Raw genomic sequence first — 26,456 nt, 5'->3', positions numbered from 1 at the left:
GTCGCGACTCCCGCCGAAGTTGGCTCCCTGCCTGTTGGTGCGGTGCTCGGAGGTCGTCGTCACCGGCCTACTAGCCGCCACCGATCCCTTATTCCCTTTTCTTTTAGTTTAGTCTTATGAGTTGCACCTGTTCCTATTTGTGTTTTCTTGATTTGCTTTCCTATTTAAGCTTGTGTAGCCCGCCCTTGTTTGTGCGGGATTGTATTACATTCACGTCTCGGTTCGGAGGCGTTATTGTGCTCCGGACCGTTGCTAACTTGTGTTTTGGGTTGGTCTGTGGTTTCCGCCCTGTGTTTTGAGCATGATCATTTTGTGCCGGATTAAAGTGCAATTTTCCGTGAACCGTCTGCTCTCTGCACCTGATTCCTACCTTCCCCTTCTAGTCAGCCGTGACACTTTCTCCATGACAAACCATGTGATTACTCTGTGACATCCCGCACAGTAACTACTTGAATGTAAGAGAGGGGGGAGGCGAGGACTTGGAATGCGGACTTTGCCCGTGGTCAGTGAAGCTCAGCCCCTGAACAGTTTTACGAGTTGAAGTATCTGGAAAAGCACTATTGTATTTTGATTACCATGTCAGTGTGGTGTCAAAGTGATTATTGACTATTAATTCACAGTAGATGTCTTGCTTAGAAAACTTCAACTCCCATTTAGAGATGTCGAACTAAGTTAATGATTGGCTAATGCAAATAGTAAAATAGTAAACTCCCCCAGGGGCAAAAGTACACCTTGATAACTAAAAACAAGGGTAGGTTGTTTGGGGGAGGGGCACAACTTTTGCTCAAAATGAGACACAGGAAAACTTCCTGTAGCAGTGACAGCCTGATACGTTTATTGTAGCAAACTAACTACAGTTGACATTGGAGTGCAGCCATTGTTCAGTGTTGTCCCATTACCAGAAAATCAGAAGAGCACTCAGAACCACCACTAAGGGCTGCTTTATCTATTGTTTCTTGCTGGGTAATATACAGCTATAATGCATTGTGAAAATGTTCTATAAGCACATTCGACCCCCTTATAACGTCTTACTATCATCTGATAATGATCCTGACTAACAGTTCAGTGGACTGACAAATAACAGTGTAAAATATAACATAGAAGGGCTCATACGTACTTTACAACAAGTAATAAATCATTACAAATACAAGCAGAGAAATCACATGTCCGCATTAAGAAAAGTGGGTGTACCAGAGCTTTTCCTACCAATGGTTCCTACCCAAAGCTCTCATGCATGACGAAATATTTGTACAACCTGTTGGCAAGTTACTGCATGCTTTAGTTTTAATTGAGTAATGCCTAGAATTGTGTGCAACTCGCTTTTGTGTTTTTGTGCATATCGTTCCAAGCAGTCGTACAGTAGATTGTTTGTCTGTGGTCAGAGACAATCCAGTGTGGTGGTGATGGGGTTATTTCACAAGAAGGATGGGGGGGGGGGGCATGACTCACCCACAACCCAGGAAGGATTATTCCCCAAGACCAGGAGTAGGACACTCCCAGGCAGGAGACCAGGCCAGGCCGTGATGTCTGGGAGCAGTGCCATCTCCATTCAAACCAATGGGTTCTAAAGAGGGTAGACCATCAGCAAGGGGACGACTGGACATCAGGTCGGGGCCATTTCATCAGGAGTAGTGCTCAGCAGACAAGCACACCGGCGTCAGTCTCCAGGGCCGTTCTAGAGAGATGAAGGAGATAGTGTTAAAGAAAAAAGAAGCGTCTCATAAGGAGCCACACTGAGCCCGAGTCTCTATTGAAACCCCAATGTTATTGAGTCTGGTACATAAAGTGACATAAAATGTAAGAGAAGATGAAATCATAACAGCTTTCTATATTTCATTCTGCATAGAATCATTGTAAGTCCCAGGAGAAACAATTATCCCATACCATGACAATACAATAGAACATAATGAATCAAGTTATTATAAACATTTCCGACTGTCAGAAACTGTCCAACCGGAAATTGATAGGGCTGCAGGTAGTCTAGGGGTTAAGAGCGTTGTGCCAGTAACTGAAAGGTCGCTGGTTAGAATCTCTGAGCCGAATAGATTAAAAAAATCTGACGATGTTCCCTTAAGCAGGGCACTGCTAATGGCTCCTGGAAGTCGCTCTGGATAAGAGCATCTGCTAAATGACTAAAATGTACATTTGACCATAGAGGCAAAATTGTGATTAATTCAGCACCATGTCAAAACGTGAACAATTGCACCTGTTCAGGGAGGTGGGGAGGGAGTGAGGGAGGGCATTGAGATAACAAAGGACAATTCATAAATCATATTCTTAGTAAATGTTGTGAAAGTAGCATCCTATCGAAATAAAAGTAAAGCCTTATTAAAGTATTGTAAAGTATAGGATTTATAGTGCCCCATAATTAATTACTACCTAAGCCATTTTACAAGAGAAACTTCACCTGCTCCACAACAAATTAATGATCTAATAATACAAGAAGTGTATAATTTTATTATAATAGATTCTGTATAGACTGTTTGCTACACCTTTCACCAAATAATGTTGATATCTGTTTTAGGCAACGGGGATCAATCCAACTCCTTGCGGAAAAAAAACAACGTCTGGCTTCCGCCGACTCACCTAAACGAGTGAGTTGGTGAACCAAAACTCGATCATATGTCAGGACGTGTTTATGATTAAACCTTTCCCAACAACGTTTGAAAAAATAATCTGTAAACTAAATCCGATCGCAAAGCCGTTTTACTGGCTAGAATGGGGCTTATTTGATATATATCACCGTGATCACCGTAGGATTTAACTATGTAAACTGTTTTTTAAATTCCTCTTCACGTCGCCCCATGGTCGCATGGTTCACTTGAATCCACATGTTACAGCACCTGAGCCCAGTGTCAACCTGTGGCACAGGAGACAGATACCCTTTGTATGATGAGGCACCAGACTAGTGGACAGAAATCCACCTGCTCAATGGAGCCTACTTCCTCCCATTGCTCATGCTCTCTCACTCATTATGGATCCTTTACTATCAGAGTTCTATGGGACCCTTTCTCAAGTTCTACACTGTTCTATTGATGCATGTCTGAAGCCTTGAACATGTTCATCTACCTTTTTTCCATCTGCAAAAGAAAGATAAAAGGCTGTGGAATATGTTCAGGCCCAATGAGTAAACACTGAACATTTTGAGAAACTTTGGGCTGCATTTTTAAATCCTGTATTTTAAGGGACACATGTTTCATGTGAGTGCATGGTGAGAATTTGCTTGCAGTTTTAGGACCTCTAGTGGAGAGCAATTATATTTTTCTATCTGACCCTATCCTCAAAGCAAGATCAAAAGAATCCTGAAATACCATAAGCACAGCTAATCATGGTCCCTTAATCCTTGCCTCATCGCAGTTTCATCTAGAGGCCTAAGTGCCAGAATGTGACTGATGACTGCAGAGAAACACAATCTGGATCCATGTATGATCTAGATTTGATGTTTGTATTTGGTGTGGTTGATTGTCAACCCATAACCACCCCAATATTGTATGTTATGTAGGCCTACATTCTGCAGTCTGCAAAAGCACTGATTAGTCACATCATTATGTGTGCAGAAAGTCTCCCTGCCACATAGGTCCCTTCGGTTATCGACACACACAACATAAACTTGAAGTATGCATCATCAATTGCTAGAGCCCTACACATATACACAAATCCACTGAAACACACACAAATGTGGTGTAGACATTATGGGACCAAAAATGAAATAGTCTTGGGACTTTCCTCTTCACTCCAGACTGGAATGTTGACATGTTTCCATCTAAAAGAGTGGCTGAATTTGGTAGAGTGGTTGTGTTTGTTTGCTTTGGCCAAAGCAGTGGGGTAGCACTGCTTTGGTGTCAGGGGGCTAGGGTCAGTTTGTTATCTCTGGAGTACTTCTCCTGTCTTGTCCGGTGTCCTGTGTGAATTTAAGTATGCCTCTCTAATTCTCTCTTTCTCTTTCTCGGAGAGGACCTGAGTCCTAGGACCATGCCTCAGGACTACCTGGCATGATGGCTCCTTGCTGTCCCCAGTCCAACTGGCACGTGCTGGGATCCCTGACCTGTTCACCGGACGCGCTACCTGTCCAGACCTGCTGTTTTCAACTCTCTAGAGACAGCAGGAGCGGTAGAGATACTCTTAATGATCTGCTACGAAAAGCCAACTGACATTTACTCCTGAGGTGCTGACTTGCTGCACCCCCGACAACTACTGTGATTATTATAATTTGACCATGCTGGTCATTTATGAACATTTGAACATCTTGGCCATGTTCTATTATAATCTCCACCTGGCACAGCCAGAAGAGGACTGGCCACCCGTATAGCCTGGTTCCTCTCTAGGTTTCTTCCTAGGTTTTGGCCTTTCTGGGAGTTTTCCTAGCCACCATACAACACTTTGAGATATCAGCTGATGTAAGAAGGGCTATATAAATACATTTGATTTGGGTACATGGGGAATAGGGTCGTGCCAATTGAATTTCTACCTGAAACGTTTGGTAATTGCACGCGTCTTGTGGCGTTGTTCGAGCACAACGTACTTGTTGCTTGCCAATCCTAGTTTTACTGTTGTTCTACCCAGCGAATCATCGTTTAGAACAGAAAAACCACCCGCCCCATTTCCTTCCGACATTTTGGTGGCTTTGTGAAATTTACTGGCGGGTGGTTTTTTAAGAAGTTGTTTTGAACAAAAATTAGTCAGATGAATATTCCAGATAACAGTAAATACAAAAACATTAATGGCACTTTCTTTAAAAAATACAATTTCTGTTGAAATTATTGGCTCATATAGCAGGCTATCATAACAATAAGGTATCTACCTAGTAATTTCAAAATTACACTAAAGCGTAGCTGTCAACTTGCAAAATCAGATGCATTTTTAAATGCAAAAACGAATTTCTTCAGTGATAGAATCTTTGTGTACGCTGCGTGAGAACATTGCTTGCTATTTGCTACATTGTTGAGGCCTGAAACCTTCCGGGGAAAATTTGCTGGCCACTCTCAGCCAGAGTGTCTGTCACTCGCAGCAGGAGCCACAATAATGGCGAAGGTTCAAGTACTAAATGTCGCTGTCCTCGATAACCCGAGTCGATTCGGAAACCCATTTCAATTCGAAATAACATTTGAGTGCATGGAAGACCTGCAGAAGGTAGTGTTGTGCTCACCTGTCGAATAATTACTTTGTTTATTCTCATCTAACGATTTATGGCTAGCTTGCTAACGTTAGCTCGCTAGATAAATCTCAAGACGATGTGGGGCTAGTTTGCTAACGTTACCTCGCTAGCTAAATTGTCCGTTTGAACATGAAGTAGCTAGCCTTGTTGAGAACATCGCTAGTTAGTTAGCTCTGAGATTATCAACTCGGCTAGCTACTTCATGTTCAAACTGGCAATTTAGTTAGCGAGTAACGTTAGCAAACTCGCCATAAATCGTCAGATGAAAATTAACAAAGTAATTATTCGACAGGTGGCAAACAATGATTAATTAATCACTTATGTCTACTGAACAAAGAGGTGTCTCTTTAAAAAAAGTGTGTATAGATATATACATAAATAAATAAAACGCATTGTACTTTGTGATATTGCTTAGCTACACGATGGCGTTAGTTGATATTGCTAGTTAGTTGGCTACTTTGCCTATAGCTGGCTAGTTTAGCCAGAATGGTGTCCAACTTTTGTTTGTATTTTGTTGGCTGCGGCGGGAATTCTGACGGAGGTAACTAACGTTAACTTCTTGAACACGCAGACATGTCCACTTGCTTTCGCGTTATCTACCCAAACAATCAAATAAATTCACAGGTGTTATTGATAACATAATTCTGACCAGAGCAGTCTTCACAGTCCAGCAATTTCCTTGCTTTCTCCAAAATGTCGAACCGAGTTTGTGGGTCCGGAAGACAGTGATTTGATACTTTTTTTGTATTGCAGATCTTGAGTGGAAGATCATATATGTGGGTTCAGCAGAGAGTGAAGAGTATGACCAGACCCTTGACTCTGTTCTGGTTGGCCCAGTACCAGCCGGGAGGCACATGTTTGTGTTCCAGGTGATTTTTTTTTTACATTTTTTTTTTTTTATATATATTTTTTATAGATGGCAGTAACTAACCATGTTATTTCAGCAGTAGTCTGGCTGTAGCTTTCCTTGCCCCTCTTCATTTCTCTCTCTCCCAGTGGACCTGCTCTGACTTGGGGCCAAGGCCAGGCCACTGGTACTTTTAAGATATAATCTACATAACAATGGCCAACTGTGAACATGGGTTAACACCTTCACAAAGCAACTGATTTGATGATTCAGAGGTTGTTGATTCTGTACTTAGTGACAGCGCAAGCTATGGAAACCTTTCCCAAACAATAACACTGAGCTTATAACATAATCACTAGCGACACACTGGTGCTGTATTGGAGAAATCCGATATAGAAACTACACCCTCCCCCTTTACCCCTCTCTTCTCCTGCCTTCCTCCTTGCACCTCATCTACTGTATGTTATCCTTCAACAGGCGGATGCCCCAAACACGGGTCTGATTCCAGAAAGTGATGCTGTCGGCGTAACTGTGGCGCTAATCACCTGTACATACCGTGGACAGGAGTTCATTCGTATCGGGTACTATGTCAACAATGAGTACACTGACCCAGAGCTGCGGGAAAACCCACCCATAAAACCTGACTATGGACAGGTAAAAGGAGGAAACTCAATGGGTGTGCTTGACTGTGTTTCCTTCCCAGGAACATGTTCAAGTTTTATTAGTCGTATGTATAGGGTACATAAGGTATACACTGTCCAACGAAATGCTTACTTGTACTTTACTTGTTCTCTCCCATCTACCCTTGTTCATTACCATTCACAGATATGACAGGACTGTTACATTAATATTGAGTAAACTAGGTGGAGCTATTGCTTACACCTACCAATTTCTATCAGATCTATGAAGGCAATGAATGATGGCAGAGGAGAGGGATTACTTTGGAACAAAATTAAACCTTTGCGTTGTGGAAGGGCGAAATATCCATTAATACATTGGTCTTAAAGTGCAAACTCCGCTCAGTCATCAGGGGCACGCGTGCCACAGTACTGCTCAGGCTTTAGTATAATGTAAAAATGGAACATGTCTTCTGGCAAATATAAGTACATCTACTGAATAATTTCCCTCTTGATGCTGTTTGTCTTCCAGCTCCAGAGAAATATTTTGGCTTCGAACCCCGTGTAACAAGATTCCATATCAACTGGGAAGGGTGTGCAGAAAGGATGGAAGACTCAGAGAATGTGGATCCTGCCCCCAACTCTATGCTGCCCCCATCTTGCCTCCCGGGCAGGCCCCACCCTTAGGGTTGCTACCTGACAACTCTATGGACTGCTTGTAGAGAACATACATATACACATAATCTTCGATCAACCCAAGCACTATAAAGCAGAAGAATGGACATGGACATTCTGACTTGGATGTACAGCCAGCTTTGCCTTATAGCTGCCCTTATTTCCCAGAAACTGTCAACAACACACTCCCACCTTGGACTACAGTGTCTTGCAACCAATACAATCTTTCTGGAGTAATCTTTATTATCTATTGGAAGTTTTTTCACTTTCATGTATATAACATAGTGAAAAAAGTTATACAAACTAATTCATCCCTTAATTTTTAATACTATCAACAGGGCAACAGCTGAAGTTTCCATAGATGGTTAGCAGCTAGTGCTTGAAATACTGATTCACACCAACTAGTCAGCTGTTAATTATGTGATGTAAATACCAACAGGGGATTATGACACTAGTGAAGCAAAATGGAGGAAGAAATTACTCCAAGTTGCAGGAAGGAAAATAATGGTGGTATTTGTTTTGTACTTTCTGAGCCATTGTGTTTCAGTGGTAATGGTCCTTATAGCATTTTGGTTACACTTGCCCTGTTGGTATTTTGGGAGACTTTTGGATGGGCGGTGGGGGTGTGCTAATAATGGTATGTACATATGTTTGTTTTCCTGTGTGCCATTTTGTTTTTTGAAATAAATATCTTTTTGTTATGTGAAGTGTGTGATTGTCCCTGACAAGCTTTGAGATGTGATGAAAATGGCAGATGTTGGAACTCTAGGAGAATCACCTTTTTTCAACTTTGAAAATAATGAGTGGGGCTTCCTCGACTTTTTGTTACATTCATAAATATCTGTAGTAGAGTATGCTCACCTGTAGTGCACATTTTGAAATTGGTAGCCTGGTTTGCTTGTTGCCATGCAATTTTGAATTACAGCTGTGTTCAAGACAAAAATGTTAACATGCACAAATCTCCCCTTTTCACTGAATCATGTTCTCTTGTTATTGACTTCAGAGTTCATTGAATGTAATTGTAATCCTTTAGTGAACGGTTTGCTGAAAAACATGCATGTGTATGGACGTTTGCAATTATGGTCAGCTATGAAATGTATGGCTGTCATCTTCTGCATAGGAGATAATGGCAAAAGCGGTATGTGAATGTGGGCTGTCTGGTGGTAAAATCTGATATCTAGGACGATTCATGCAATATGAAATATTAGAACTAAATGACACTGGTTTCCTTACCAGTCATACTGACAACATTTACATTTTTGTTCAATTGAGCTGTTTTAAGATGCGTGTAATTCGCTCTGGATAAAAGCGTCGGTCTGCTAAATTACTCAATATAAATGTACATTTACCGATATAACTTGGAATGTATCAAGTGGTTTACTCCGACATAATCCATATTTATTTTAGATATTCTGAAAATGTAGTCTCCGCGTGCGTTAAATTCTAACCAATTTTCTAAAAATAGCCCGTCTTGACGTCACAACCAATCACGGATTAGTCGGGCGGGAGGGGTCGGTATAGGGCCAGTTTGCTACAGGCCTTGCATTTCGATAATGCTTTATTATGCACGAATAAGACGAACTTTTGGAAGCGGTGAATCACACCTGAATTTCTCGACCAATGAGTTAACCAAAATCAGCAAGGAAAAAACCAACCATTTGGCAAACAAGAAGAAAATAATTGATGACGTTATTAGCTGGTCTGAGAAGGCGGGCTAAAAAGACAAATTGACAGATACCAATAGACAAATCACAACATCACAACGATTGTATTTACTGATGCATATCCAATCAACAGTTGTCTCGTACTGTCTGTCACATAAGTATTGGCCAATGAGGTATATTCAGGGGGTGGATCTCTGAAGCAAGAGTTCGTCTCTCTGTAGTCTGAGGATTAATGGAGGGCTGTTGATTTTGGCAAGTAAACCACAGCTGATCGGATCTGAAACCTGAGAAATCGTCGGACCTGAGGGAGGGGCTGCTATCGATTTGCAATAATAATTACTTGGAAAAGTGGATATATAAGGTTTTTGTGTCGGAATACATTGGAAAGTAAAGGGCCTTTAGTGGGGTCTGTAAGTGACTGACTGACTGTTAGCTAGGAAGGCGACGATAGATAGATAAATAGCTCGCGAGCCAGCCAGCGAGCCAGGCGCGCCGAACCGGTTCGACGTTCTTGATTGTACCAGGTAGAGAGAGCTCAGCAACATTCGCAACAGAATTAGAGGGAAAACCGGCGAGCAAGCTAGGTTGTTGGCTAGCCATTGGCTGGCCAGCTAGCTAGCCTGTGCGGCTAGCTAGTTTACCCCCCCCCCAACCCCGGATAAAGGAAAAGTAGTAGCGGAGTACAATTGACTGTTTGCTAGTTAGCCATGATAACAGCAAGCTAGTAGCCAGCTTCCTCAAATACAGAACTCAAAAAGGCTCCTGAAAACTCAAAAGTATCCCAGATCCAAGGGATCCCTATCGGCCTGCAATCATGGGCAACGCGCCCACCGCCAAGAAGGGCAACGAGATGGAAAGTGGTGAGTTTACTTTGCTTCCTACTAGTAATTTAGTAGTACTAGCTAACAGTAACTAAGGGTTACATGTCTGCATTGCTACACGGGAGGGATGAAAGTAATATCCAATATGCATTCAAGATCCTCTTGCGGCCTAGTCATTACATGTATGTATTCTCTCCCATCTCCAGCCTTGTAAGCTTGTATGGTCAATTGTACGCGCCCCAGACCCCCTTTTCACTTTGGACTCTTGTTGATAAGATTGTGCGCTTATATATTATTATATAGCTATTAAGTATTGACCAAGGTAAAGCTTCTATCTTGAATTTCCAAAAGGTTAGTCTTGGTGTAGCCAGGAAACCCCCCAAAACCAGACGGGCAACTTGACACACGCCCATGTCAGCCAATTACCACTACATATATCTACCTACTGCATCCTATTTTCACAACAAATGCTCGGCCTAGGCTACCACCTGTCATACCTAGGGGTCATGTACAAAAGTTAGTTCTCTGCAGGACTGTCAATACTGAGTTTGATGTGAAACTCCAACTGAATTGACTACTACACTGCTCTTTCACCTGTGTGTTTGGTAGTACTGCATCTTTATCTAGGCCAGGGATGGGCAAATTTGAACTCTTAATTTGGGGCTGCAGTGGCTCAAGGGTCTGCGTAACCACATCGATACCCACACTTGCAGGCAGAGGCCTAGGCTCCAAAGAATGCCTTTTGGGGGCCCTAAGTGCTAAAGCCTTTTGGGGGCCCTAAGTGCTAAAGCCTTTTGGGGGCCCTAAGTGCTAAAGCCTTTTGGGGGCCCTAAGTGCTAAAGCCTTTTGGGGGCCCTAAGTGCTAAAGCCTTTTGGGGGCCCTAAGTGCTAAAGCCTTTTGGGGGCCCTAAGTGCTAAAGCCTTTTGGGGGCCCTAAGTGCTAAAGCCTTTTGGGGGCCCTAAGTGCTAAAGCTTTTGGGGGCCCTAAGTGCTAAAGCCTTTGGGGGCCCTAAGTGCTACATTTTAAGTTATAAGAGTTAATTTCCTGTAGTTCTACACATTTTGTCATGGGACGTAGAGAAACTGTTGCAGGTTAACAGTCAAGAGAAATGTTTTTAATATATGACTGCGAGTGACTAACAAAATCGATGGGTCGGTAATTCAACCATGATTACAACCAGTTTAGTTAGCCTAGTGGTAAACTCACTTACCAACCTAAAAAATGTTAACTTGCATAAGAAACTGCTGATGACCAACCACATTTTGCAATTGCACGTTGTGTATTCTACTATTGTGCTAAAGGCTACAGTTGCGGCTTTCAAGGAGCCGGGACACTAATCCGGACGCTTATGAGATATCCCGCTATGACCTCTGACGAGGCATCAAACAGGCAACGCGTCACAGGACTAAAATCAAATCATACTACGCTGGCTCTGATGCTCGTCGGATGTGGCAGGGCTTGCAAACTATCACAACTTACAAAGGGTAATTTAGCCACAAGTTGCCCAGTGTCACGAGCCTACCAGACCAGCTAAATGCCTTCTATGCTTGCTTTGAGGCAAACACCATTGAAACATGTATGAGAGCACCAGCAGTTCTGGATGACTGTGTGATCTCGCTCTCTGTAATACCGACGTTTCAAACAGACCATCATAGTGTCTGTACCCGAGAACGCCAAGGTAATCTATCTAAATGACTATCGCCCCGTAGCACTCACATCTGTAGCCATGAAATGCTTTGAATGGCTTGGTGCACAGCAACACCATCCCAGACACCCTGGACCCACTTCAGTTCGCATACTTCCCCAACAGATCCACAGATAACGCAATCTCTATTGCACTTCACACTGCCCTTTCCCACCTGGACAAGAGGAACACCTATGTGAGAATGCTTTTCATTGACTACAGCTCATTGTTGAACATCATGGTGCCCTCCAAGCTCATCACTAAGCACTGGAACCTGGGACTGAACAACTCCATCGATCAACTGGATCCTGGACTTCCTGATAGACCCCCCCCCCAGATGGTGAGGTTAGACAACACACCCACCACACAAACCCTCTACACGGGGGCCCCTCAGTGTTGCGTGCTTACTCCCATCCCGTACTCCCTGTTGACCCACGACTGCGTGGCCGTGCATGACTCCCAACATCTTCATTAAGTTTTCTGATGAGACAATGGTGGTAGTAGACCTGATCGCAGTCAATGATGAGACCGCCGTTAGAGAGGTCAGTGGCCTGGCAGTGTGGTTCCAGGACAACAACCTCTCCCGTAGCGCCAGAAAGACAAAGGAGCTGATTGTGGACCACAGGAAATGAAGGGCTGAACACTTCCCCGTCCACATCAACGGGGCTGTAGTGGAGCAGGTCAAGCACTTCAAGTTCCTGGTGTCCACATCACTAAGGAATTAACATGCTCCACACTAGAGGTAGACTGATTAATCGGAATGGCCGATTTAATTAGGGCCGATTGCAAGTTTTCATAACAATCGGAAATCAGTATTTTTGGGCGCCTATTTGCTTTTATTTTTATACCTTTTATTTAACTAGGCAAGTCGGTTAAGAACACATTCTTATTTTCAATGTCGGCCTAGGAACAGTGGGTTAACTGCCCCCTTCAGGGGCAGAACAACAGATTTTCAACATGTCAGCTCCGGGGATCCAATCTTGCCACCTTACAGTTAACTGGTCCAACGCAATAACGACCTGCCTCTCTCTTGTTGCACTCCGCAGGCATTTACCTGGTACGCGATTGCAGTAAGCCAAGGTAAGTTGCTGGCTAGCATTAAGCTATCTTATAAAGCAATAAATCATAATCACTACTTAACTACACATTGATATTACTAGATATTATCTAGCATGTCCTGTATTTCATATAATCTGACTGAGCATACTTAGATACTTGTATCTGACTGGCGGTGGTAGGCAGAAGTGGCGCGTAAACATTCATTCAAACAGCACTTTCGTGCGTTTGCCTGCAGCTCGTCGTTGTCGTCAAGCATTGCACTGTTTATAACTTCAAGCATATCAACTCCAGAGATAAGGCTGGTGTAACAGTGAAATGACTGGCTAGTTAGCATGCGCTAATAGCGTTTCAAACGTCCTCGCTCTGAGCCTTGCAGTGGTTGTTTACCTTGCTCTGCATGGGTAACGCTGCTTCGAGGTGGCTGTTGTCGTGTTCCTGGTTCGAGCCCAGCGAGGAAGCGGCGGACGGAAGCTATGCTGTTACACTGGCAATACTATAGTGCCTATAAGAACATCCAATAGTCAAAGGTGAATGAAATACAAATGGTATAGAGGAAGTAGTCCTATAATTCCTATAATAACTACAACCTAAAACTTCTTACCTGGGTATATTGAAGACTCATGTTAAAAGGAACCACCAGCTTTCAAATGTTCTCATGTTCTGAACAAGGAACTGAAACGTTAGCTTTCTTACATAGCACATATTGCACTTTTACTTTCTTCTCCAACACTTTGTTTTTGCATTATTTAAACCAAATTGAACATGTTTCATTATTTATTTGAGGCTAAATTGATTTTATTGATGTATTATATTAAGTAAAAAAGTTTCAGTATTGCTTTCAGTATTGTTGTAACTGTCATTATTACAAATACATTTCAAAATCGGGCCGATTTAATCGGCATCGGCCTTTTTGGTCCTCCAATAATCGGCAGCGGCTTTTGGTCCTCCAATAATCGGCAGCGGCTTTTGGTCCTCCAATAATCGGTCGCCCTCTCGTCCACACACCAACACGTTGTTAAGAATGCACAACAAAGCCTCTTCCCCCTACAGGAGGCAGAAAGGTTTGGCATGCGCCCTCAGATCCCCAAAAACTTCTACAGCTGCACCATTGAGAGCATCTTGACTGACTGCATCACTGCTTAGTATGTTACCCCCTTGGCATCCAACCGCAAGGCGCCACAGTGGGTAGTGCGTATGGCCCAGTACATCACTGGGGCTGAGCTCTCTGACATCAAGGACCGCTATACTAGTTGGTGTCAGAAGGCCGTAAATGGTCAGGTTCCAGCCACCCAAGTCAGACTGTTCTCTCTGCTACTGCACGGCAAGCGGTAACGATGCACAAAGTCTGGAACCAACCGGACCCTGAACAGCTTCTACCCCCCCCCCCCCCCTTAAGCCATAACACTACTAAATAGTTAGTCCAGGTAGCTATTTGCTTATCTGCATTGACCCTCTTTGCACCAACTCTTTTGACTCATCTCACATGCTGCTACTGTTTATCTATCCTGTTGCCTAGTCACTTTTTATGTTACCTTTTAACTAGGCAAGTCAGTTAAGAAAAAATATTTACTCTGACTGCCTAGGAACAGTGGGTTAAATGCGTTGTTCAGGGGCAGAGCAACAGATTTTACCTTGTCAGCTCAGGGATTCGATCTAGCAACCTTTCAGTTACTGGCCCAGCACTCTTAACCACAATGCTACCTGGCTACTTTACCCCTACCTATATGTATATATCTATGTCAATTACCTTGTGCCCCAGCACATTTGTCTCGGTATTGGTACCCCGTGTATATAGCCAAGTTATCCTTACTCATTGTGTATTTATTCCTTGTTATTATTTTTGTCTATTTTTCACTGCATTGTTGGGAAAGGCCTGTAAGTAAGCGTTTCACTGTTAAGGCGCCAGCATGCTTCTGTTCGGCTGGCGCCTAGCTGAACGAGGATGCTTGCATATTCCCTTAAGACCTTTGCTTGAAAAATGAAAGGGGGCAATAGTACTATTTGTCCGTTTTGAGACACCGTAGCCAGTATACACTTCCTCAATTATAATTAATCTATCTCAAGAATTCTGTCATGTTGACGTTTTTGCAGAGTTCTTAGTCACGCAATTTTACATCTAAGATGTTTGGTGCAGTGATTTGTAATTAAAAAAAAATGTGCATGGAAAAAAAAAAAAGAGTATTTCGTTGAATGAAAAATACTTTATTGAAGTGTCCCTACTGTTGACCAATCACCGACGGGGCTCTGAACTCTGCTTGCTTCCAGGAAAAATGTTGTGGGCCCGAACAGTCGGGGAAAACCTTCTCCGAAGTCCAAAGACAACGTCACAATGTCGTCGTCATATATGGACAAACTCTACCGAACTGTTTCGGCTGGGAAGCATGCAGACCCCTTTAGTCTACACCGTTTGTTTTACGAAGCATGTGACAGAATCAAATGTTATAACGCTCAAATGTATGTTCAGACTGAGTCCACCCCTCCCCAAAATATTATATATTATAAAAAAATTGTTTGGAAATTGATCCAAGTGGTGGCCACAGGCTGCCAGTTTCCATCCCTGGTCTAGGCCAATCAGTGCCACTACAGAGGCACACCTGTCAGGTATCAGGGGAAGATCCTCTACTTTCAGTGTAAATCGCAATGTATAGGACATAAACACACTACAGATGTCCTTTTTGGATGCAGCTTTTCAGGAGAAATAGTCAGCCTAGTTTGGAATAGAGGATAGAATGGTCCTTGTTATGTTCCTCTTTTTTGTGACTTCAGTGTTTATCCCTGCTAGCCTATACAACTTTAAGAAGCCAAACATTGCCAGATGTCTGACTGTTTATTTATATAATGGATGTTACTCAGGGGGAACCCCAATGTAAACACAGTAGTGGTCATCAGCCTTGAATCCCACACTGTACTTGACTGAAGGAGAGAGGAGGGTGTGGTGGGACACTGAAGGCACAGGGGCGGGGTCATATGATGCGGGTGGTGTGATCCTCTCCAGGCTAAACCGTGATACTGAGGAGTCTCTTGAACATCATGTGATGAACAGCATTTAGAACAAGAACGCTCTGTGTGCCCTCCTGCCCATCTCTGGGTCGCGGCTCCCTCTCAAGCTGCTCTGCACAGCTTTTAGCCTGTGCCATCCATTTGTTTCCCCGCTGCTTCCCTTTTCCTCCACTGTCTCTCTGCTTCCCTATAAGTGGTAACTGTCTCTCCCTCATTGATATCCTGGTCTTTTTAACCCTCTGTAACTGAAGTCCCGAGTGTGTCCTGAGCAGGTTTGGAAAAACAGTGTTGTGTAGGCTATGCATCCATAACACTAGCTGTTACATTGGCGTGCTCTTGGTTGGAACGGGTGTCTGTGAAATGAGCCTCGGCTGCTTGTAGAGCATACATGTGAAGAGCAGACCAGCCTGGTAGCATTAACCCTGGTCTTTGGGTCTATGTCCCACTGAAATGAGGCATCAGAGATCACTGCTCCACCGCCTCAGTTGTCTAAGCACACAGCTTTGTTTTTAAATGGTATTAATGTCGTGTTAATGGAGGGATTAGCGGAGAGCTGCACACTGCTAAGATCCGACCCCTGGGCGGAGGCAGAGGTCCCAGACCCGTCAGAGGTTTGTCCACATGCCATGCTTGACATCCTTATCGGCCTGGATGGCCTCTATGGGCCCGCCCTGATCCCCAGAGACAGGTGCTGACCGGGGGTTCAGGCACTTACGCCCACCACGGCAGGGCAGCTATTTTAGGACAACATGCAGCCCGCTCTGAGAGACGAGACTATAGAGGACGGTGAGGCTTAGGTCCGGTTCAGGTGGACCCTGTCTCTCAGCCCGGCCTGCCCTCTCTTCCCTGATACAGACGGACATAGGGGAGGCGTTGCTGTGGAGAGCTGAGCCAGGGCCCACAGGAAGGAGCAGGGTGGACAGTGTATGAGCTCAGGCAGGAAGTGGAGGAGCCTCTGGATTCATTGCTGCAGAGTGTCAGGCTTTGTCTCTACCTACATAACATGGCAGGACAGCTTCAAGTCTAGTCAGATATCCTCCTATACAGAATCCTCCAAGGGTCGGTGGTGCTCCACTTGTCTCGAAGTTCAGGGCTCTCTCTGAAGGACACTTTTTCCTTGCTAGTTGCTACAGGTCCTAGGCTGGTGCCATGTCGATGCTGCACAGGCTGGCGGAGGCTGTTCCAGCACGCTGGGCCCTGTCTGGGAAACACCAGCGGTGGGGGGAGGGAAGACACTGCCAGCCACAGAAGGAGCCAGAAGCCCACTGCTGGAGTGAGTGACTGACTGGAGCAAGGGGCGGAGCCTGTTCCCACGACACTCACGAGGGAGAGGAGTGATTGGTTGGAGTGGCTTGAGGGGGCAGGTGGATGTGACTGGGTGTGTCAGCTGTCCGTACACACAATCGCAATGTTTTCCAGTTCTCTTGTCGATTCTGTGCCCCCTGTGCGTTTTACTATACTTGTGAGTAACAAATGTTCTCACATGCTAAACCATCTAAAATTCTGAAGTGTGGACATTTTGCTGATTCTCACTTGTAAAAAGGCAATGTTGGGGTTAGAGTTAGGTTTAGCGAAAATAGGATTATGAATGTGAATCCATTTTCTTTGTCCCCAAAAAGTTGTCACGTATTTTAAGACATAGCTGTGTGTTGTGCAGGATGACTATGCTTTGGTCCGTGTTCTACGGAAGTAGACTCAATTTGATTAGCTTTGGTTTTTGCCTAGATTAGTTGTTTTTTTGTACTGATGTTGTGTGGCCAACACACACAAAGCTCTTTTGATTCAGCACCTGCTGTTTTTGTTCTGTTGCCTGGTGTCGGCTGCGTCACAAAGTTCCAGGAAGCCGTTTGTCTGTCTCCCGGGAAACCTGTCGGTTTGTCTGTCCAGCGTGGTTCCCTCTATGTGCTCTGGGCCACGTGTCTGTCTCGGGGACAATATGTCTGACTCACCCTAGCTTCCTTCAATCTGGGTTTGCATATCTGAACATGTCATTCCATTGTTGTCTACAGTCCTCTGTGTGGGTACTGCTCAGTAGTCAGTCCCTCTGTATGAAATGACATGCATTTGGCCCTGTGACGCTACACTGTCAAGGTGGAGCTTTCACTGTGGCTATAAATATGTGGGTGGCTGGCGGGGTGGTTTACACTGGCTTGCATAACAGGGCCAGGCTGGTATTTGTATAGCACAGCACTTCTTGACTCTTTTAAAGGAACTTTGTTCTTCTGGGCATGCTCAGATACTCTTGTAAGAATGCCCAGTCACTCTCACCTCTTGTAACTCCAAGTGCTGAGTGAGCCTAAGTACCTGACAGTACAGTGGCCAGAGAATCAAACCACGAGGACTGTAAGGACTGAGGTCTGTGAAGTGGCTGGGTTGTGGACTTATCGCTCATTTCCTCTGGACTCTCTCACACCCAACGGATGTCTCTCTGCATCCTTGTTGTCTTTCTGCTTCCTCTCTCACCATCTCCCCCTCTCACTTCACTCTATATATATTCTTCTCCCCCGCCACGTCTCTCAGCTCCACTCGTCCACTGTCCTAATGCGTTGCCTGCGGGCTGTGTGCTCTATAAATTAGGTCTGATGTGGTTTGGCGGGCTCCAGAGTATGAAATCTCGGTCAGCGCGTCCCAATCTAACCCCCTGTGCCTGCGTCACAGGGTCCCAGGGGAGAGATGGGATTGATCGGGACATCGATCCTGGACGCAGGAGCACAGTGATGTGTTGCATTGGGCACTAGAGGGCATGTGTTTTAGCTGTGGTTGGTTTTGTGACTGCTGTGGTTTTTCTTTAGAAAAGCTCTTTCGAAAACATCTGAAATGGTTTCACACCGTCCTGCTGTGGCATCTCACATGGGTACTTACATAGACCCAGGAGGTTTTCCTGATCACATGATCTGAGCAGAAAACCCCTTGGTTTACTGATGGGTTGTGTTGATGAGAGTAATATTGATGGTGCCAGGAATTCAGGTTGATCTCCTGGTTTGACAGAACAGAGGACTGTCATGACTTTTTCCATAGGAGAGATCCTCTCTGGGCTTCATAAATATAACCCCTGGCTGTGGTGATGCCCCTCCCCCTCCCCTGGTGACCAGGCCCCTGCTGTTGATGTGTGTTTACAGGATCGGGAGCAGGAGGTAGAACTGTGTGCAGAATAAATATAGATACAAACGGCGCACAGGTCCAATTGATCTATGCGAGTTGTTGTAACGAGAGCAGAGCACTGTGGGCTTTATTTGGCTCTGGACTACCAGGGGCTCTGGCTGCTGAATGAGCTCTGCTCTTTGCCAGTACACAAGACAGACAGACGAAACTGGAATGTGAATGTAGAAGGTGAGAGAAGAAACCAAGGAAGTTGAAGGTTGTCTCTGTTTCTGGACGTAATGGGAGAAGTGGCGATGAGCCAACCACTGTGAGGAAGAAGAGGCAGGTGGCGACGTAGAAGGGCAGGGGCTGATGTCAGGCTCAGAGAGCCACAGGAAGAGCTCCAGGAGGCATGGTAGCAGGAAGAGGGAGTCTGGGTCCACCTCTGGCTCCCGGGGCTGCAGAGGCTGCGATTTGCAGCACCAGAGATGCCATAGTGATCCCTGACGGTAAGGGGGGTGGCAGTGAGAGGAAGGCTAGGAATCATCTTCCACCCATCAAATGGTATTCGTGGCAGCCAAGCCTCGCAAAACTAACAAAAGGCTGCACTAGATCAAGTCAATTCCACTTGGGCCATTGTTGGCTTAACTGTTGAGCTGTTTGATAGCTAGACGCAACTTCCCTACTTAGTTGTGGCTGTAGGCCTACAGTATGGAAGGAGTGTCCTCTCTATGGGAGACTATGTTGGGGTTTACTTAGCTGGGAATAAAGGAACAAACTGACTGAGAAATGTACTCTCCCAGGAGACTAGTCTGCTTTTCTTCTCAATGGCTCTGGCATGGGAGCAACATGGTTGTAGTCATGTTTTATATGAACTGGTCAGTGCTGCTCTCTGGTCTTCCTCTCTGTTGGAGTTCTCCAGAGAGAGCTGCTAGAGGGCTGTAAGTGTGTTTATAGCCCCTTGTGAATGGAGAAAAGCAGAACCACTGAGGAGATATTAGTGCTGATCACAAGGATCTGTATGGCTTTGAGTTTTGACTTAGTGATGCTCCAGAGGTTTTGTATACTTTCATCCAGTAGTTTTGAGATGTTTTCACGAGCCAAAATGGTTCCCCAACAATTGTGTACAAAGTCATCCATTTTGTATGATATGTTACGAATTCCAATTCTTACAATATATTGCGAATTAAGTGTTTATACTATGAAAGGGGACAAGCACGCAGCTCGCAACAAAAATGTTTATGGAATTTAAGGATTGCGGGCGTTCTCCAGATTACAGATGGTGTGTGTAAGGCTATCCATGTGTGAGCCATAAATTGACACAGAAGATTTTCGAGATCTGTTTAATCTCTTTTTAATTTAAAGAAAATTGCATACTGGTTTAAGAGGTGACAGATTTAAGTGTTCAGCTTTCCTGATCGATTTACTGTAGTGTACGTTTTCTCCCTCTCAGCCCTCTGTATCCTATAGTAGTATTAATAGTACTGCTTACTAGTAGCAGGCAGCCAGCCAGCCAGCCAGCCAGTGTTGACTGGTACTGGTACTTTCATACAAGTAGCAACCAGCCACTGTCCTCAGTGTTGAGGCATAGATAGATATGAGCTGGGATTAATGAGGAAGGGCTGGTATCTACATGTTCCCACAAAGCACAGTGATCAGCCCAATAAAGATAAGAGGAAGAGATGTGCTGCACTTCTGCATGTGATGCCCTGTCTGTGTGCATTAGAGCTAGAGTGTGTGACTGTATAAAGGTTATGATAAGTCACTTTGGAGTGGATAAAATCTCTCCCACATTCACTGGCACAGAGACCGTAATGCATTCACACACAATACATTCACATAGACTGCCTGTATCGATTGGCTTTCTGCTCTCGTTCTGACATGGCTGGAGGAGTAAGTATTAGATAACCTGACCTCAGTTGATTTGGCTTCAACATCCCAGTGGAAATGAGCCCCTGTCTGTGTGGCCAGAGTGAGGAGATGGACAGCCTTGGAGCTGGGCTACACATGGGATATACTTGTGCCACCAGTATGGTACACGACTCATTCTATCACACGCTCAAGTTCATCTCCAAAATATCACTATTTAGCCTTACAGAGAAGTCTTTATATTCTAGCTCTGGTCAGTGGTTAAAGACGTGAACCTCTGCTGAACTGTATCACAACATCCTCGTTCTCATCTAAATGTGTCTGATGGAATCAGTGTGTCGTGAAGAAGGGTAGGTGCTAAACCATCTGTTGCTCTGTTACAGTGAAGGAGTTTCTTGCCAAAGCCAAGAGGATTTCCTCAAGAAATGGGAGAATCCAGCACAGGTGAGTTAGGAAAGAGGGAAGTGTGGAATGAATGACAGGCCTGCACCCGCTCAAGACCCCAGCATACCAGCCCAGTGTCAATCACGCCTGGGTGAGAAGGGAAGTGGGCCCTCTGCTGGATCTAACTAGAATCACATTTTGTTGGAACTTCATATTTTTATGCTTTGGGGCATACACAAAAAATGAGCCTGGTCAGAATAGAATGATATCTTTACTGATTATGTGCAGCATTTAGCATAACACTTCCCCTCCTTTTTCTTTTAGCTTAACACAAGTTTAATTTGCTATTGTAGTAATGTAAGGAATGACTCATACCTTTGCTGCATGTGTGCATTGGCAGGACTAACAGTTGCCTGACGCATTGCACTTTTGAATGTCTCAGTCCGTATCATATCCTGCTTTTGCCTGTTTTTTTTACAGGACAGTGTGAAGTTTGATAGGTAGTTTGAGTCCAGTGTTGCTACTCAACCTGACTCTGGCACCCTGATAGGCATTCTGGGTGTTGGGCTTGTTTCCCTGTTCTAACTGACATGCTCTCCTCTCCAGAACACCGCAGCCTTGGATGGCTTTGACCGTCTGAAGACCCTGGGCACGGGCTCGTTTGGTCGAGTCATGCTGGTCAAGCACAAAGAGTCGGGCCAGCATTTTGCCATGAAGATACTTGACAAACAGAAGGTATGGTAATGTGATTTCATTCAAATTCAGTTAGTGAATTGACTCCAAGTCCTCTTTTACAGTACATGTAGATATTTTTATATTAATGAATACACATTTGTATTAATCTTTTGATTTATGTGACATGGATCTGACCCCCCCAACCCTGGTGCTGTTACTGTCTCTCAGCCCATTAGTCAGAGATGTAGGGGCTCTCCTTGCTTAACAAGGTGTCCTGGTTTGTTCCCCTCAGGTGGTGAAGCTGAAGCAGATAGAACACACGCTGAATGAGAAACGCATCCTGCAGGCCGTCAGCTTCCCTTCCTGGTGCGGTTGGAGCACTCTTTCAAGGTACTGCTGGACGCGCGTGTGGGTGCATGCATTCGTGTGTGTGTCAGGGTTTCCATTCGCTGGTAATGGCCAACTTTCGGCTTTTTTTTTGTATTGTCTTTTTTAAGGTGCGAAGTAAAATCGGCACTGGCCCATGGTCCGGAGAAGGAAAAATACCCTTTGCAAATATATATTTATATATATAATTTTGGCCTCATCATTGATGGATGTACCAGTTGATGTAAATACGTTTGACCGAATATCGGTATGTGTTAATTTGCATAATTTTGTGGAATTCAATTGGCACGTGTGTGTGTGTGTGTTCATTATGTCTCTTATCACAAGTGCACAGCATACCGATACGGAACCTTTGAGAGGAGAAATCTGTCAGACGACGCTTTATAAGCCCAATCATTGCGCAATAATTCTAAATTGTGTGTTAAAAATAGTTAATGGGCCATGATTAAAAATAACTCATATTTTTGTTTCTCAACTGGTAATTGAAGTGTGCTTCCTGTTCACCATTCAAATGCATAGGCAACAAAGGCAGGCTTCAGCAGTGCGTTTAAATTGTAGTTTGCATTTTGAGAACCTATAGCTACTTTATTATTTGAAATGTTTTAGTACATATTATGAGGCATGTTTTACCTTGCTTCAAAGTAGCCCAGGCAAAAAAAAATGTATTGTCCGGTAGCCAAATGCCCGCTCTCATGTCGCCTTGGTGCATTGCTGCACTTTGAGCTGAACGTTCTGATCTGTTGCATCGCATTCATTTCTGTTTTTATGTAGCCAGGCCTACTGGTTATATGAATTTGGGCTCTATCGTCCCACAACTGTCGCAGTCTATTTGGGCTATTTCTTTCTCGACAAGCTGACCAATAGAGTAGGCCAACGTCAATCTACTATCCCCCATAGTAGAAACATGGGCTCATAGGGGGTGTGTCCAAAAGGCTAGGGGAAGCTAAGCTTTCCCAAAGTAAATTGAGTTAAATTGCCAAAATGATTGTAGCCTAATTTGCCTACTCCTGTCTATACAGAAAGAAAGAAATACAATCATTCAAATGAGGCTACTAAAGCATGAATTGGCCACAGAGGAACATTAGCTTCCACTAGCCTTAAAAAATAAGTTGTGGATTGTTTTAAATTGCATTGCCTGCAGTCGGAAGGAAAGGCAGCGTGCGCAGTTTGGGTTGCCACTGTCATTGAAAAGTAGAGGCCCATCTAGGCATATTGCAATATTTAAAACTCCATTGTGGGGAAAACACAGTTTGGAAAGCATGTGGCTATTTCTGTAAAGAGAAGACAATGGAAAGACAACTGTCTTTTAGTTATCAAAATTCAACTTAGGTTTACTGTTTATCTTATTGGCAACAGCGGAGAGCATCGGCCAGATCACCGGTGACTGTGCACTGCTCATATTCACTGATCATTGTTGGGTCAGTGCCACAAGTTTTTTTTTTTTTTTTTTTGGACAATCATTTCCTCCAGTTTAGTTTGCCCTCCTTCTATTTGTCTCCCCTTCTCTCTCCGGCCTTTTCTATGGACAACGTTGTTTTTATTGATCTGTTGCTCAATGGCAGCAGAGTAGGCTACCCTGTCATTTGTGGTAAAGATTCTGCTAATGTCTCCAGTCACACAAGGTGTCGTAGAATTGAATGAGATGTGTTTTTCCCATGCACATAAAGAAGGGTGTCTGCTGTAGCCCAGGCATCTACGCTATATGCACACAGCCATGCATACAACTGTTTATACAAACATTTGAGTTATATTATTAGCCTAAATTATGACTATCCAATATGCTCATCACATTACAAATAGCCTACTATCTTACATAAGTCTGCAAATGCCATGATGCATGGAATGTTTTATTATAAAGGTGCAATTTGTTATGGTGAATATGTGCTTCCCCAAAGTTTAGACTCACGCTCCGCCTGTGCATAGGCTAGTGGTTTTACTATTTGTTACTGGTCTTGTGGGCTGAGGGAAAGTACATGTGGACAGTTATTCTAACATCTTCAAAGTGTGCAGTAAGGGGACACGTCATTGCATCCTGGGCTTGCATGTTCTGTTATGATTAATTACCATAATCTAAATGTGATTCCTGTCATTCTGAGCACCCTGGGTGGACCCCCTAATCAGGTTACGCTCCCAATTCAAATGTGTCTGGTCAATTTTAAATGCGGTCAAATGTCCGGTGCCACATTTTCCTAACGGAACATACTTCCACGTTTGTGTGTGTGAAGGTGAGGTTCACAACTCAACTGTGAAATATTTCTCTCTGTAGGACAACACTAACCTGTATATGGTGATGGAGTATGTCCCTGGCGGTGAGATGTTCTCACATTTAAGGAGAATTGGCAGGTTCAGGTGAGTCTGTTACTGGTCTACTGTTGGAAATATAACCAAATAGCTACAGTAGTTAACCCTCCCCATTTTCCATAGACCATGACTCCACAACAGCCTCCTAGTAAATATATTGTGGTGTCCACGTTACCCTCTGACCTCTCGCTCTCTCTGACTGCAGTGAGCCCCACGCCCGCTTCTACGCCGCCCAAATTGTTCTGACCTTTGAATACCTTCACTCACTGGACCTCATCTACCGAGATCTGAAACCAGAGAACCTGCTCATTGACAACCAGGGATACATACAGGTGAGAATACACACATAGTCAAATGGCTAGCTAGCTATCCAGGTAGGACTAATGGAGAACAAGCATGGGTGTGCTGTACATATGACACATGAAATGCATTATACATGCCCTGATTTTGTAGATGCTCTTAAATAAATAAACCTTGGTACACAATTGAATTTAAATTCGGCCAAACTGAATGATAAGGAGGGTGAAGAGGTTGATTTTAATTTAAAAAGACAATAGTGTAATGATGAGTTTGTCTCAGAAGCAAATCATTTAACTGCGCTCCTTGCTGGTTAATACCATTCTCTTTTATGTTTTACTTTGTAAAAGATGCCGTTAAGGAACTAATTTATTTACTATAACTCTATTACTAATGTATTGTAAGGGAAAGGAAAACATGCTATGTGTTGCAGTAGGCCTTTAGAAAAATGCCAAACATATCCTTGACTCTATCCAAGGAAGCAAACGATGCCAATCCACTAAATGGATGGAATGGGTGAGAATTGTGCAAGTTACTTCACAATCTAATTGAAATTAGGCCTAACTGAATGATATGGGTGAAGAAGTTTATTTAATCTGGAACAACAATGGCGTAATGAGTTTTATGCTTATTTATCAGCATCGACGCCCATGTTAATAATTTGACAGTGCCTTGCAGATTGCTACAATTCTCTTTACGTTTTACTTTGTGCTTATGTTTGCTACACCTTGGGGGTTGATCTGCATCTGATACATATGCTGAAGGGAACGCACGGCAACGGTCTCTAGCGGCTGCTGGTAGGCTGAATGGCCAGGCGGTTCAAGTGTTAAAGGGATCACATGCTAGCTGATACCATAGACTTCCAGTGATTATGCTAAAACTAGTTAACATTGGCTCGCAAAACTACCTCTAACTTCCTTCATACTGGACACAGAAACATAAAAATGGTATCCACAAGTTCATCTGACTCTGGGGAAGTAGATAAAGGGCATCATTGCCAAAATCCTGGAAGTATAACTTTAAGCGAATGTCAGAACTGAACTGTTTGTCATTGCTGAGACATCTGTGTTCCTCCCAGGTAACAGATTTTGGTTTCGCAAAGCGAGTGAAGGGCCGGACCTGGACGCTGTGTGGCACTCCGGAGTACCTGGCCCCTGAAATCATCCTTAGCAAAGTGAGTGGTCACCCAAACCCCCGGCCTGCCGTCGCACCTCGTATTCATAACAACACTGGGGTTATTACCATGACACAGCAAAGATCATGTCACTACAGCCACTCACAAGCAGCTCTGACCATGATTACAACCGCTGACTAGAGAAGAGCTTATGTATGACACATCCCATTCTTTCTTTTTGTGCTTAGTTCTGCCTCTTTCCCTGGGAATCTAACACTCCTCTTTCTCTCTACCCCCCCCACCAGGGTTATAATAAGGCGGTGGACTGGTGGGCTCTGGGCGTGCTGATTTATGAGATGGCTGCTGGCTATCCTCCCTTCTTTGCTGACCAGCCCATTCAGATCTATGAGAAGATTGTATCAGGGAAGGTGAGTACATCAGACAGAAACCCAGATTACACTCTTCCTTTAAGACCTGCTTTCAGTACCAGTCAGATAGGGCAGTTCATTGTAATTTACCTCCAAACTAATTAGCTGTCTGTAGCTAGGTTTCCATCCAATTTGAAACAAATTTTCATGTGAGTGTTCTAAAATATGCATAAAACAATATGCACATTTTCCCACCAGAGATGTTTCTATCAAATAGACTTGTGGTGAATAAAAGGCTGTGCGTGATGACGTACTGCACATAGTAATGTTTGAGGTCAATTCCCATGTCCCGAAATGGAAAGATCCATGTTAAATGGGTTTCTATCGAAATGATCAACTCTACTGATGGTTTCGTCACAAACTGTTGTTTATATAGCGACCGTGTCCATTCTGGTCT

The 26,456-nt window shown here is 44.0% G+C and overlaps 2 pseudogenes; both read left to right on the top strand.

Annotated features, from left to right (window-relative positions):
* The first annotated feature begins 4,998 nt into the window (after positions 1-4,998).
* LOC135535174 (histone chaperone asf1b-A-like) lies at positions 4,999-7,341 on the top strand (annotated as a pseudogene).
* A 2,376-nt stretch (positions 7,342-9,717) lies between these two features.
* LOC135535173 (cAMP-dependent protein kinase catalytic subunit alpha-like) lies at positions 9,718-26,179 on the top strand (annotated as a pseudogene).
* Positions 26,180-26,456: the final 277 nt, after the last annotated feature.

The sequence above is a fragment of the Oncorhynchus masou genome, unplaced genomic scaffold, assembly GCF_036934945.1.
Source record: "Oncorhynchus masou masou isolate Uvic2021 unplaced genomic scaffold, UVic_Omas_1.1 unplaced_scaffold_4566, whole genome shotgun sequence".
Classification (NCBI taxonomy): Eukaryota; Metazoa; Chordata; class Actinopteri; order Salmoniformes; family Salmonidae; genus Oncorhynchus; species Oncorhynchus masou.
Note: the sequence above shows the minus strand (reverse complement) of the source record. Positions and strands in the feature narration are given on the sequence as shown.